The following is an 11,429-nucleotide window of genomic DNA, read 5'->3' as shown; positions in this document are numbered from 1 at the left end:
CGGCCCCAAGTCTCCTGATTACCTTCCATACGTGCATTTGGCGGGAACTGACCTCCACTAGTATAAATAGGGCCCCCTCTCACCCCTCACACACACACACATACTTCATTCCATTCTCTCCAAGAAGGCTCTCCTCTCTCTTGTTCTCTTAGCTAGGTAGTGGAGCTAGGCTAGTTCTCTTTAGCGAGCAAGTCGTCCTCGGGGTCGTTGAGCAATCCTCGGGTCCTGGTATGGCTTTGTATCTGATTTGTCAGACTTCTATTCATAATATATAATTTTCCCATGGTTGCTTTACTATCTTGATAGTTTATCAATCCATGCTTTGTTCGTTCATAAGGTATGCTACGGTCTTGGTTAGGCCAGATGATCCGGGTACGGATAGAGATTCGTTGTGCTTTCGGGCTTGCTCTAGTGTTTTACTCGTCCATCCGAAGGGTGGGAGACCTGGGGGCACTAGAGTAGTGAATTTATACACGAGCGTGGAGCTCAGGTATGCGGGATCCTTCGGATATGACTGTGCTCCACGGTGTGATTAGGGTAGACAGCAGGTGGTGACAGCCCTGTCCATCCGGCGTAACAGCGGTGTTGCGTTTAGCGTACTCCCCGACATTCGGGTTCAGTGTAGGAGTTCATGCAAAGAGGTACTGGAACTGCATGTACTCCGGTGAGGGACCTTCTCCCCGCTATCCCATTTTCCTGGCACCTGCAGTCCTAACCATGATCTAACATGACCCCTGCTTTGGATAGAAGCACTAGGACACCTAACCTAGCCTAAGCTCCAGCTGACTTGACGTAGGATAGAGTAGTTCTTTGTTTTATAGTTTCTCTCCTTTATTCCTTCCTCTTGGAGTGTGGATGTGTGCTGTGTCGCATTACCCTTGTGTAAGGATAACCGGGGTGTCCGACCCTAGAGGGGGAGGGGGTGAATAGGGTCGCTAATCGCTTTTTAACCTAGGACTCAAACTACTTGCATAAGATAAACCTAACACGTCCTATACATGCTAGTTATGACTAAGGTTTATCTATGCTGCTCTCTACTTACCCCTAAAAGACTTGCAACCTAGCCAATCCTAATCAAACTAACTAGGAAAGTGAAGGTACGCAAGATATAGTAAATGCGGAAACGTAATGCGGTAAGTAAAGAAGTAAGTGCAAGAGGGATGCAAACTCCCGAGTAGACACGGTCATGTAATGTGGTTTGGCATAAACGCCTACGTCCACGGGACACCGAGACTCTTCCGATCACTGTCTTGCACTACGCCACCAAGGCGATGCCGGCAAGCAAAGGCAAGTGCCCCTAAGACACTAAGTCTCGTGCACCGCCACCGTCTCTCTCAGTCACCCGACCGTAATCCACTACAGAGCTTCTCCACCAAGGAGGGGGCCTCCTCTTCCCCCGCACAAAGTGTCGTTGCCACTCCACACAAAGACGGAGGGTCACACGACAGATCACAAGTTGCTTGCCGCAGCAAGGCTTTCTCTCAAGCTAGTTCTCTCAAGAACTAAGCCTAAACAAGCACTAAGCACTCTCACAAGTGTGCTTAAGCCTATATGATGTACAATTAAGCTCTATGGTGGTTGGAGGTGTTCTTCAACACTTGTATGTTTCAATGGTCTCCAGCACTCTCAAATGAGGCGTGGGGTGGCATATATATAGCCCAACCCCTCAAACTAGCCGTTGGAGGAAAGCTGACAGAAAAAGCTCGTAACGCCGGTTAAACCGACGCTCCTCCAGTAGCCATCACCGGTTCAACCAGTGAGTGTATCGTAACTGCCTACTTGAAAACTAGCCGTTGGCAATCAACCGGTGTATCGTCGGTTTAACCGGTGAGTGTAACTTCTTCACGTTCCATGAAAAATCACCTCTCTGGACAACTGAACCGATGAGATTGACCGGTGCATCATCGGTTCAACCGGTGTATGTATTTTCCTTGGTTTTCATCTACCAATGCACCGACGTATATAACTTCCGTAGCGTCGGTTCAACCGGTGAGTGTAGGAGACTCCAGAACTGTTCGAAGTCAATGCACCGACGTATGCAATTTCTTCAACACCGGTTTAACCGGTGTATAGAATTTCGTCTGTCTTAATTTCTTTGACTTGTATTTCTTCACGGTCTCTTCAATTCTTGTCCCTTCGGGCCTAGCTACGCCTATCTTCTTTTTGACATCACTTGAACCTAAAATCCTGAGAATGGTCATCTTAAAAATCATATTAGTCCAAGTGTTATGTGTGTCATCAATCGCCAAAACATTATATTGAATATGGCATGAGAGGCCATTTTCGCTACACCTTGCTTATTCTTTATCTGTACTTACCCCTATTAGAGTATTGCCTATTGCTTGAGGCACAATGTCATGGTTAATGTTGAGTACAATACCTTTGCCGCTACCGTCCTTTGGGACACAAATAAATGATGATACCGTTACACTCCTGGTGAAATGCTACAACGGTATATCCGTGCGCTTGCGGATCCATCTATAATCGTATTGATTATACCACGACAGTGGCAACCCTTGGGTGCAGTTGCTAGGATGGGTTCGGCGCCCTCATTTTTAGTGATTGCACTAAGGACTGCCAACAGGCATTTCTGGCGCTGTTGCTAAAGATTAACCATTCCTAGTGATTGCGCTAAGAAATGTCAACAAACATTTATGGCGCCGTTGCCGGGGACGGCATGTGAACAAAGATATTGTGCTAATATTAACTTAGACCTTGTACTCAGGATATAGTCTTTACTCTTTCAGGCTAATGTCACTTTATGTCTTCTTTTATTTTTGATTTGAAAGAAGACAGGGGTGGTGTATGACCGGTTTCTCCCTGTCGGAAAACTACACAGACAATCCAGAGAGGCTCGTGAGAAGGGCACCACCTCGCGTCGTTCCTCCTCTCGCTATCCTCCCAGCACAGAAACCCATTTTGGAAGCACCACTCGTTCTTGAGGCTATGGCTGAAAAGACTCTCTGCGAATTCTCCGTCCCCTCCACCGACAATGTGGCCACTGGCCCCAACATCAATATCAGGGACGTGAACTTTGAGCTCAAATCAAGCCTCATCAACATGGTGCAGGCTAGCCCATTCTGTGGCAAGCCAAATGAGGACGCAAATGCACATTTGCAGAATTTTCTGGAGCTCTGCGACATAGTTGTCATACGGGGTGTTGCCACCGACGTTGTCAAGCTTTGTCTATTTCCCTTTTCCCTCCTGGGGAAGGCGAAACAGTGGTTTTATAAATAAAAGGACATTGACACCTGGGCCAAATGCTCCAAGGCGTTCCTCGCAAAATTCTTCCCACTGGGCAAAACAAATGCCCTGCGCGGGAGAATTTCATGTTTCCAGTAGACAGGGATGGAATCCATCCCAGAAGCTTGGGAGAGACTGCAGGAATACATCCTGGCCTGTCCTCATCATGGCATGGAAGAGTGGCTCGTCCTGCAAAGATTCTACAACGGGCTCACAACGACATCTCGAGCCAATATTGATGCCGCTGCTAGAGGAGCCTTCCTCGACCTGACCATAGCCAAATCCAAAGAATTGGTCGAGAAGATGGTCTCCAATCAGGGGTGGAGCGATGAACGACTCCAACCCCGCACCAAAGGCATGCATACCATCAAAGAGACGGATATGATTGCCGCGAAGCTGGACCTCCTAATCAAGAAAATGGAGGAAGGGAGCAAACAACCAATCCATGCTCCCGTTTACGCCATGGGTTCGCACTTCACGTGCGAAGTCTGTGTTAATGAAGGACACTCGGGGAACGACTGCCCTGAAACCCGTGAAGACTGCGCCTACCTCAACAACAACAACAACAATGAGTTCCATCCACAACAAGGAGGCCAGGGGTGGAACCAGCCACGTCCACCTTTTCAGGGAGGTAATAATTACAACTCTTCTTTCAATTCAAATTTCAATTCAAACCAACCTCCCTTGAGAGAACTTGTTCTTGGCCAAGTTAAAATCAACGAAAATATAAATAAAAAGCTTTTGGCCAATGACAAATCCCTGGAAAGTTTAAATGTTAAGCTTGAAGCTTTGTCTTCTACTCTTAAAAACCAGTTAAGTTTCAACAAAACGATCGAAACCCAGCTTGCACAAATTGCTGCTTCGTTACCTACTGTTGAGAGCGGGAAGATCCCAGGGCAACCCGAGTCTCCCGTTGAAAATGTCAGCATGGTGTCTACCGGACGGGATAACTCGTCCCGGAGGCCACCACGCAATAACCATGCAGGTAGGTACTATCCCCCAAGGAACGACGTTTGGGATGGCATGGTGGCAGTGGTGCAAGAGGATCCAGGGGTCCCCATGATCAGCTTCTCAATCTACATCAAACACTTCAAGCGATGCCTATGCGATATGGGGGCAAGCATAAATATAATGCCCAAGGTAATATATGAAGCACTTGAATACCCCGCTCTTTCCCCAACAACTATGCTCGTACAGCTTGCAGATTCAATCATTCGGTATCCCGAAGGGATAGCTGAACACATTTTCATACGAGTACGAGACTCCTTTGTCCTTGCCGACTTTGTGGTAATGCATATGGAGGGCGACCTCGGAGTCGATCTCGTACTTGGGCGTCCTTTTCTAAGGTCTGCCAAGGCAAGGATCGATGTCGGAAAGGGAGAAATCCGTTTCCGTGTCGGAAGGGAGGATATGTTTTTCAGGTTCAAGAAGAAGGAAGAGCAGCGCTTCATGATCCAACAAGACAGTGAAGGGCAAGCACTCTGGGGTGCACCAGAACCCCAGCTAGAACAACGACCCTCCGCACCTAAAAGAAAGAAGAAGGAAAAGAAGGTGTGGCGGAAGGTCGAGAGTTCGGCCTCGTCCAGTTCTCTAGGACGAGCTGACGGATGGTAAGAACGATGGAGAAAAATCGTGCACGTCAGACTTTAAACGATGCACCCTTGCCAAAGGTAAATTGGTATTTATCTCATGTTTGTTTCATCCGCTTTTCAACATTTTCTTTGCACCTTATTTGTTTTTCTCCACTGCATGTTTGAAATTTTCAAAATTGTTTTCCGCATGCTGGAATTTTTCTAGCATTTTTCCCTTTTTACAAAAAGACCAAAAATATTTTCTGAGTTTTAAAATCCTTTGGGAAAAATAATTTGGACACCTTTTCGACCAAACTTTTGGCCGTGCACCATATTTCCAAAGTTCATAACCGTTGAGGAAGCTTTTGGCCAAAGGGGGCACCAGGGGGCCCACCCTGGGGCCGGCCGACCCCACAGGTCGGCCGACCCAGGACCAACGGCTCCTGGGCCTCACCTTTTTCCAACGGCTACCTGACTGTTGTGCCTGACTCTTCCTCGGGTGCACTCGCCCAAATTCCTTTTAATAGAGGCCGAGAGAGGGGTGATGAGCTCTCATGCTTACTCTCTCCACTCTCACTCCCTCTCACCTCCCTCTCACACATTCTTACTCAGGTTTCCTTTGGATTTTGACTCAAGTTTGATTGCAAGAACACTCTCTTTCTCATTTCTTTGCTGCAAGATTGATCACATATTTGGAGGAACAACTTTTGGGTAAGAGTTTCATTTTCATTTCACTAACGTAACCCGAATCGAGTTGTTCTCGTTCGTTTTTGTTGCAAGCATGAGAGGTGCAGGGCAGAAAATTTCCGGAGCTCTCAAGAGGATGACGAGGTTGGGCTCGTCCCGTTCGCAGCGCGAGTTGAGCTCTCATCATTCCCCCGAACCTGCACCAACATCGACTACAATGGATTATGAGCAAGACGAACAAGAAGAACAGTTCGAGGAGCAAGCTGCAGAACCGCAAGCTGAGGACATGGAGATAGATGAAGATGATGCACCATACCTCGACTTGCAAGATGACTGTGAGCATCAAGCCTACGCCATGATCAAGAATCGAAGCTTTGGTCATACCAGAGCCTTCGATCCGGACCTTCCCGAAAAAACAGGTATGAACGTTGACTTCGCTCGTCTTTGGCATGCGGTTGGATGGGATGGTTTTGTGCCCGTTGAGGAGAATGGTTCTCGTCTCCTCACCATCCAATTTCTTTGCACTCTTCGGGAGGTGGACGATGGTGTTTCTTTCCGACTTTTTGGAATTGAATGCTATTTTAATTGGAGAAATTTCAGTCGCCTCCTTGGTTTTAGCACGCGCTTGACGATTTCCCTTGCAAAAGCTTGCCACGGTTTTGATCGACATGAGTTTTGGGGTTTGATTTCGGGTCAAGTTGTTCATGGCAAGTTTGCACCTCGGTGCAATGACATTCAAAATCCGACTCTTCGTTTGATGCACAAGTAGGTGGCTATCACTCTCTTTCCAAGAGATGAACCACGACCAGTGCGGAACGATAAGTTGATGATATTATATGCCATGGTCAACAAAATCCGAATCTCCCCCGCACAAGCAATGGTTAAGCAATGGCTCAAAAATTTTCGGATGACGGGTCCTATTGAATGCACTTCTTTGGTTACTAGCATTGCATCAAACATGGGAATCTTAGATGGGAACCCGTTCCCTTCATTGAGGAGCCCCGTGTTATGATCGATGAGGCGTACTTGGTTCAAGGCCACACGCTCAAGAAAGGCCCAGATGACTCCTTGATTTTCTTTTCGCTTGGTTATGCAAATGAAATCCCGTTGCCAAATGTGGGGTATCATTTGTATAACTGCCATTCGCTAACCATCCCTCTTGTTCCATAAGAGGAGAGCCGCCGGCATAGTGTTTCTGGTCTTCCTGGCAGGGTTACAAGAAGTAAGGCCAGAAGGGAGGAGTTCATGCAGCAGCAACCTCAGCCTCAACCATAGCAATATGAGGCTGGAGGTTTGTCATGGCAGAGTGCCAGCTCCACTGAGTGGGCATGGCAGGCCTCAGGGCACCGATCTACCAGTTCCAGCTCCAGCGGACCCCCGCGACATACAGCTTCGTCCAGAGGTTTTGCCACTCTGACTCGGCAGATAGGCGAGCTGAACATGCGCACCACCAACATCGACGAGTCGCTGGGCTAGCACATCGAGTCAACTCAAAACTGGAAGCGATACACAGGCGAGAGGATCCGCAACCTGGAGCAGCAACAGCAGCAATCCCAGGAGGAGTGGAGGGCCTACTACCGTTGTGCTGGGTTTAATCCTAACCAGCAGCAGTGAGCCTGAAGCTAGCTTGGTGGAGGACCCCCATGAGAGGTACTTGTATCCAACTCTACCTTTACCACTTTCAAAAACCTTGCATGATTCTAAAAATCCACAAAAATTTGCAAAATTCTAAAAATCCACAAAAATTTGCATAACTAAAATCAAATAAAAATTAGCAAAACCCATAAAACCCCAAAAATATTTACTTGCTTTCCAGTATGTGTAGTAAGCATGTGTAGTTTTTCCTTGTTGAGATGATGAATAGTTGCTTTGTTAGATCGTTTCATATGCCTAGTTACAACCTTATGCTCTGCCTAAGTTTTGAGTTTGGTGGCTAAATTGTTCAAACCTTAAGCTTGAAACTTGTGGGTAGTGAAAAAGCAGAATTTGAATCTAGGTTGATGTGGGTTATGATATGGCTGGAAAGAGTTGCTATGATCTTCTCCTACATGATGCTTGATATCCGGAGTATTTCTTTTCAAAAATACAAAAATAAAATAAAGTTCCTCGGTGATATGCAATTCCTATCCAGAGCCATATGAGTTACATGTTTGAAAAGCCTTTTCTACATATGCAACTTGTCTTCTTATTGAGCTTTGTCAAATTGTTGTGACCCTTTGTGAGAATCACTTCATACGCCCATGATCAAGATCACGTACACGTCCACTCACAGGCTATACTTCTACACTTGGAAGATAGCAAGTACATCCCCCATCCATCCACAAATAAAACTCCAAGATGTGTCATGTTTATCTCTCTCCAAAGTTATCATCATAATGTATGGACTATATATACAAAAAGAAATAAAAGATGCATACCCAAAGAAGGTATGCCACATGCCCACATGGCATGTAAAAAAAAGAGAAAAGATGCATACCCAAAGAAGGTATGCTACACACCCACAAGGTGTGTCAAAAGAGAGAGAGAGAGAGAAAATATAGCCCATACCAAAAACATTACAAGGGAAAGAGAATTCATATAAAGGAGTTCTCATCCATCATCCACCAAAAATATCCACACACTTGCACATCTTGATCAAGGCTTATGACTTGTTTCTCCTTTGGATCTGGTCTTTGACTTAGCGAAATATGAGAAGCAAGGTTGCCATCATATCCTCCATACCTACAGATCCACCAAAAAGAAGCCATTGGAAGTAGGGTGGAAAAAGAAAGGCGCATAAAAAAAGGCTTTGGTAAGGAATGAATCACATTTGAGCGATCCGAGAGATCACCCGAGGAACTTACAAATTTCTTTTCAAAACCTTTATAAAACCTCTGGATTGACGGTTGAACAAAGGAGTGGTAAGTGGTACTCTACAAGCCATTCTGACCCTCAACCGCCAAAGATGAGGATGATGCTATAAGCCCCACAGGAGTAAGGTAAAAGGTGCAAACGAGGCCAACTTATTCAGAATAAAGGTAAGAACACTCGGTTGTGCCTTGGGCATAAGTCAGGAATGCAACATTGTAGCAACTCCTGATCAACAACCTAAGTCTGAAACTTTGCTCGGGACGAGCAAAGGGCTAGCTTGGGGGAGTTGTTGATGGTGCTTAAGTGACATTTTCACCCGTCAACTATACTCAATAATAAAGGAAAACTGCATGCCTTACTCGCATATTTGTATCACTAACCTTGCTCCACAGTTGTTTTCGAGTTTTGTACATTTCAGATGAGCAGGAGCGGAATAAGACGAAAGCACACAGCAGACGCCATACAACTACGCAGAATATCGCGTCCAGCGTCACCCACTTACAAGGAGGGCCCATCTGGCAAAGCAAAAGGGCGCGCCACGCATAATGCATACAAGGAAAGATATCAAGGCTCACATGTCAGCCTGGCAGAGAAGGATAAGGACGAGAGGCGGCCAGGTGGGGCCGACCGACCCCCTGGGTCGGCCGAACCTGGCCGGCCTCCCGTCCAGGTGCATTTCGAGGAGGAGTCAGCCCCAAGTCTCCTGATTACCTTCCATACGTGCATTTGGCGGGAACCGGCCTCCACTAGTATAAATAGGGCCCCCTCTCACCCCTCACACACACACACACACTTCATTCCATTCTCTCCAAGAAGGCTCTCCTCTCTCTTGCTCTCTTAGCTAGGTAGCGAAGCTAGGCTAGTTCTCTTTAGCGAGCAAGTCGTCCTCGGGGTCGTTGAGCAATCCTCGGCTCCTGGTATGGCTTTGTATCCGACTTGTGAGACTTCTATTCATAATATAGAGTTTTGCCATGGTTGCTTTACTATCTTGATAGTTTATCAATCCATGCTTAGTTCGTTCATAAGTTATGCTACGGTCTTGGTTAGGCCAGATGATCCCAGTACGGATAGAGGTTCGTTGTGCTTTCGGGCTTGCTCTAGTGTTTTACTCGTCCATCCGAAGGGTGGGAGACCTGGGGGCACTAGAGTAGTGACTTTATACACGAGCGTGGTGCTCGGGTATGCGGGATCCTTCGGATATGACTGTGCTCCACGGTGTGATTAGGGTAGACGGCAGGTGGTGACAGCCCTGTCCGTCCGGTGTAGGAGTTCATGCAAAGAGGTAACGGGACTGGATGTACTCCTGTGCGGGACCTTCTCCCCACTATCCCATTTTCCTGGCACCTGCAGTCCTAACCTTGATCTAACATGACCCCAGCTTTGGATAGAAGCACTAGGACACCTAACCTAGCCTATGCTCCAGATGATTTGACGTAGGATAGAGTAGTTCTTTGTTTTATAGTTTCTCTCCTTTATTCCTTCCTCTTGGAGTGTGGATGTGTGCTGTGTCGCATTACCCTTGCTTATTCTTTATATGTACTTACCCCTGTTAGAGTATTGCCTATTGCTTGAGGCACAATGTCATGGTTAATGTTGAGTACAATACCTTTGCCGCTGCCGTCCTTTGGGACACAAATAAATGACGATACCCTTACTCTCCGGGTGAAATGCTACAATGGTATATCCGTGCACTTGCGGATCCATCTGTAATCGTATTGATTATACCACGAGAGTGGCACCCCTTGGGTGTAGTTGCTATGATGGGTTCGGCACCCTCATTTCTAGTGATTGCACTAAGGACTGCCAACAGGCATTTCTGGCGCTGTTGCTAAGGATTAATCATTCCTAGTGATTGCGCTAAGAAATGTCAACACTTGCATGGCGGCCACATGTAGACGAGCGCGAGCCTTGACAATCTCGGCGGTCTCCTGGAGGCCCTCGTGCACCTGGAATACCGCGGCGAGGTTGGCCGATGGCATGGCGAAGACGTCTTGGCCGTTGTAGTCGAGGACGAAGTCGGTGTCGTGGTTGCGGGGCCGGATCAGTGAGCGCCGGTTCCTGGGGTTGTGATGATCGGCGTTCTCCAGGTCGCAGTTGGCCCGATCAATGGCCTCGTCATTGCGCCTCATGTCGGCGCGGACCTCGTTGCGGCGGAGTCATTGCGCCTTCTCCTCGTCGGTCTCGTTTTCACGAGTATCGGAGTCGTCGGAGACGACGAAGATCTGGCGATGATGTGTCGTCGAAGAGCAGTTGGGTGGGAGGGTGAACGAGGCATCTTGGAAGCCATGTTCTGCTCCTGAAGCCGGGTCAGATCGGATCTGACCTAAGGTAGTCGAGTCGAGTAGTCGCACTCGGATCTGATCCGAGTACATTGCAGCAGCATTGCGAAGTCCGAAAGGGACCCGATCCGGGTCGTCACGGTGTCAGAGTGCGTCCTCGCCAAGTCTGATGCACTCAGCGATGGATCTACAGATGCGATCTATCTAGAAGATCAGATCGTCAGCAGATTCGGCGGGGCGACGGGTTGTCCTAGAAGGAGTAACCGTCACGTAGTCCACCTCGGGTTCGGGAACTCGAGGTGTGACGGGTTTCGGGATGGCCAGATTGGATCTGGTCCTGGTAGAAGTGCTGCCGAGTCTGCGGGGGACTCGGTCAGGGCCGTCTTGGTGATGAAGCGCGAATTCACCGAGTCGGATGCACTCAGTGATGGATCTACCAATGCGATCTATCTGGAAGATCAGATCATCAGCAGATTCAGTAGGGCGATGGGTCACCCTGGCTGGCGTGGTCGCCATGTTGGAGTTCTCAGATTCGGAAATCTGAGAGGTGACGAAGGCCTGGGGGTCAGATCGGATCTAACCCTAGCGAAGACACTGCCTCCGGTGGTAGGAGAGCCGGAAGCTGGGTTCTTGGGAACCGTGACCTCCGAGAAGCTCCCGAAGGTGAAGGAGAAGCCGATTGTCGCCTCCATCTAGGCGGTGACGCTGGTGGAGAAGATGACGCCGGTGTTGGCTGCCATTGAACTTGACGTATGAGCCCTGAGTCCCCTACCTGGCGCGCCAACTGTCGGATTGTTAT

At 48.0% G+C, this 11,429-nt stretch overlaps 1 non-coding gene across 1 annotated transcript; it reads right to left on the bottom strand.

Moving 5' to 3' along the window:
• Positions 1-3,307: 3,307 nt before the first annotated feature.
• Positions 3,308-3,416, bottom strand: LOC120657789. The gene has a single exon (XR_005668326.1). It is a non-coding gene; the product is annotated as a small nucleolar RNA R71 (small nucleolar RNA).
• Positions 3,417-11,429: the final 8,013 nt, after the last annotated feature.

Source organism: Panicum virgatum, chromosome 1N (genome assembly GCF_016808335.1).
Source record: "Panicum virgatum strain AP13 chromosome 1N, P.virgatum_v5, whole genome shotgun sequence".
NCBI classification, from domain to species: domain Eukaryota; kingdom Viridiplantae; phylum Streptophyta; class Magnoliopsida; order Poales; family Poaceae; genus Panicum; species Panicum virgatum.
This window is presented reverse-complemented; position numbering and strand designations above follow the sequence as displayed.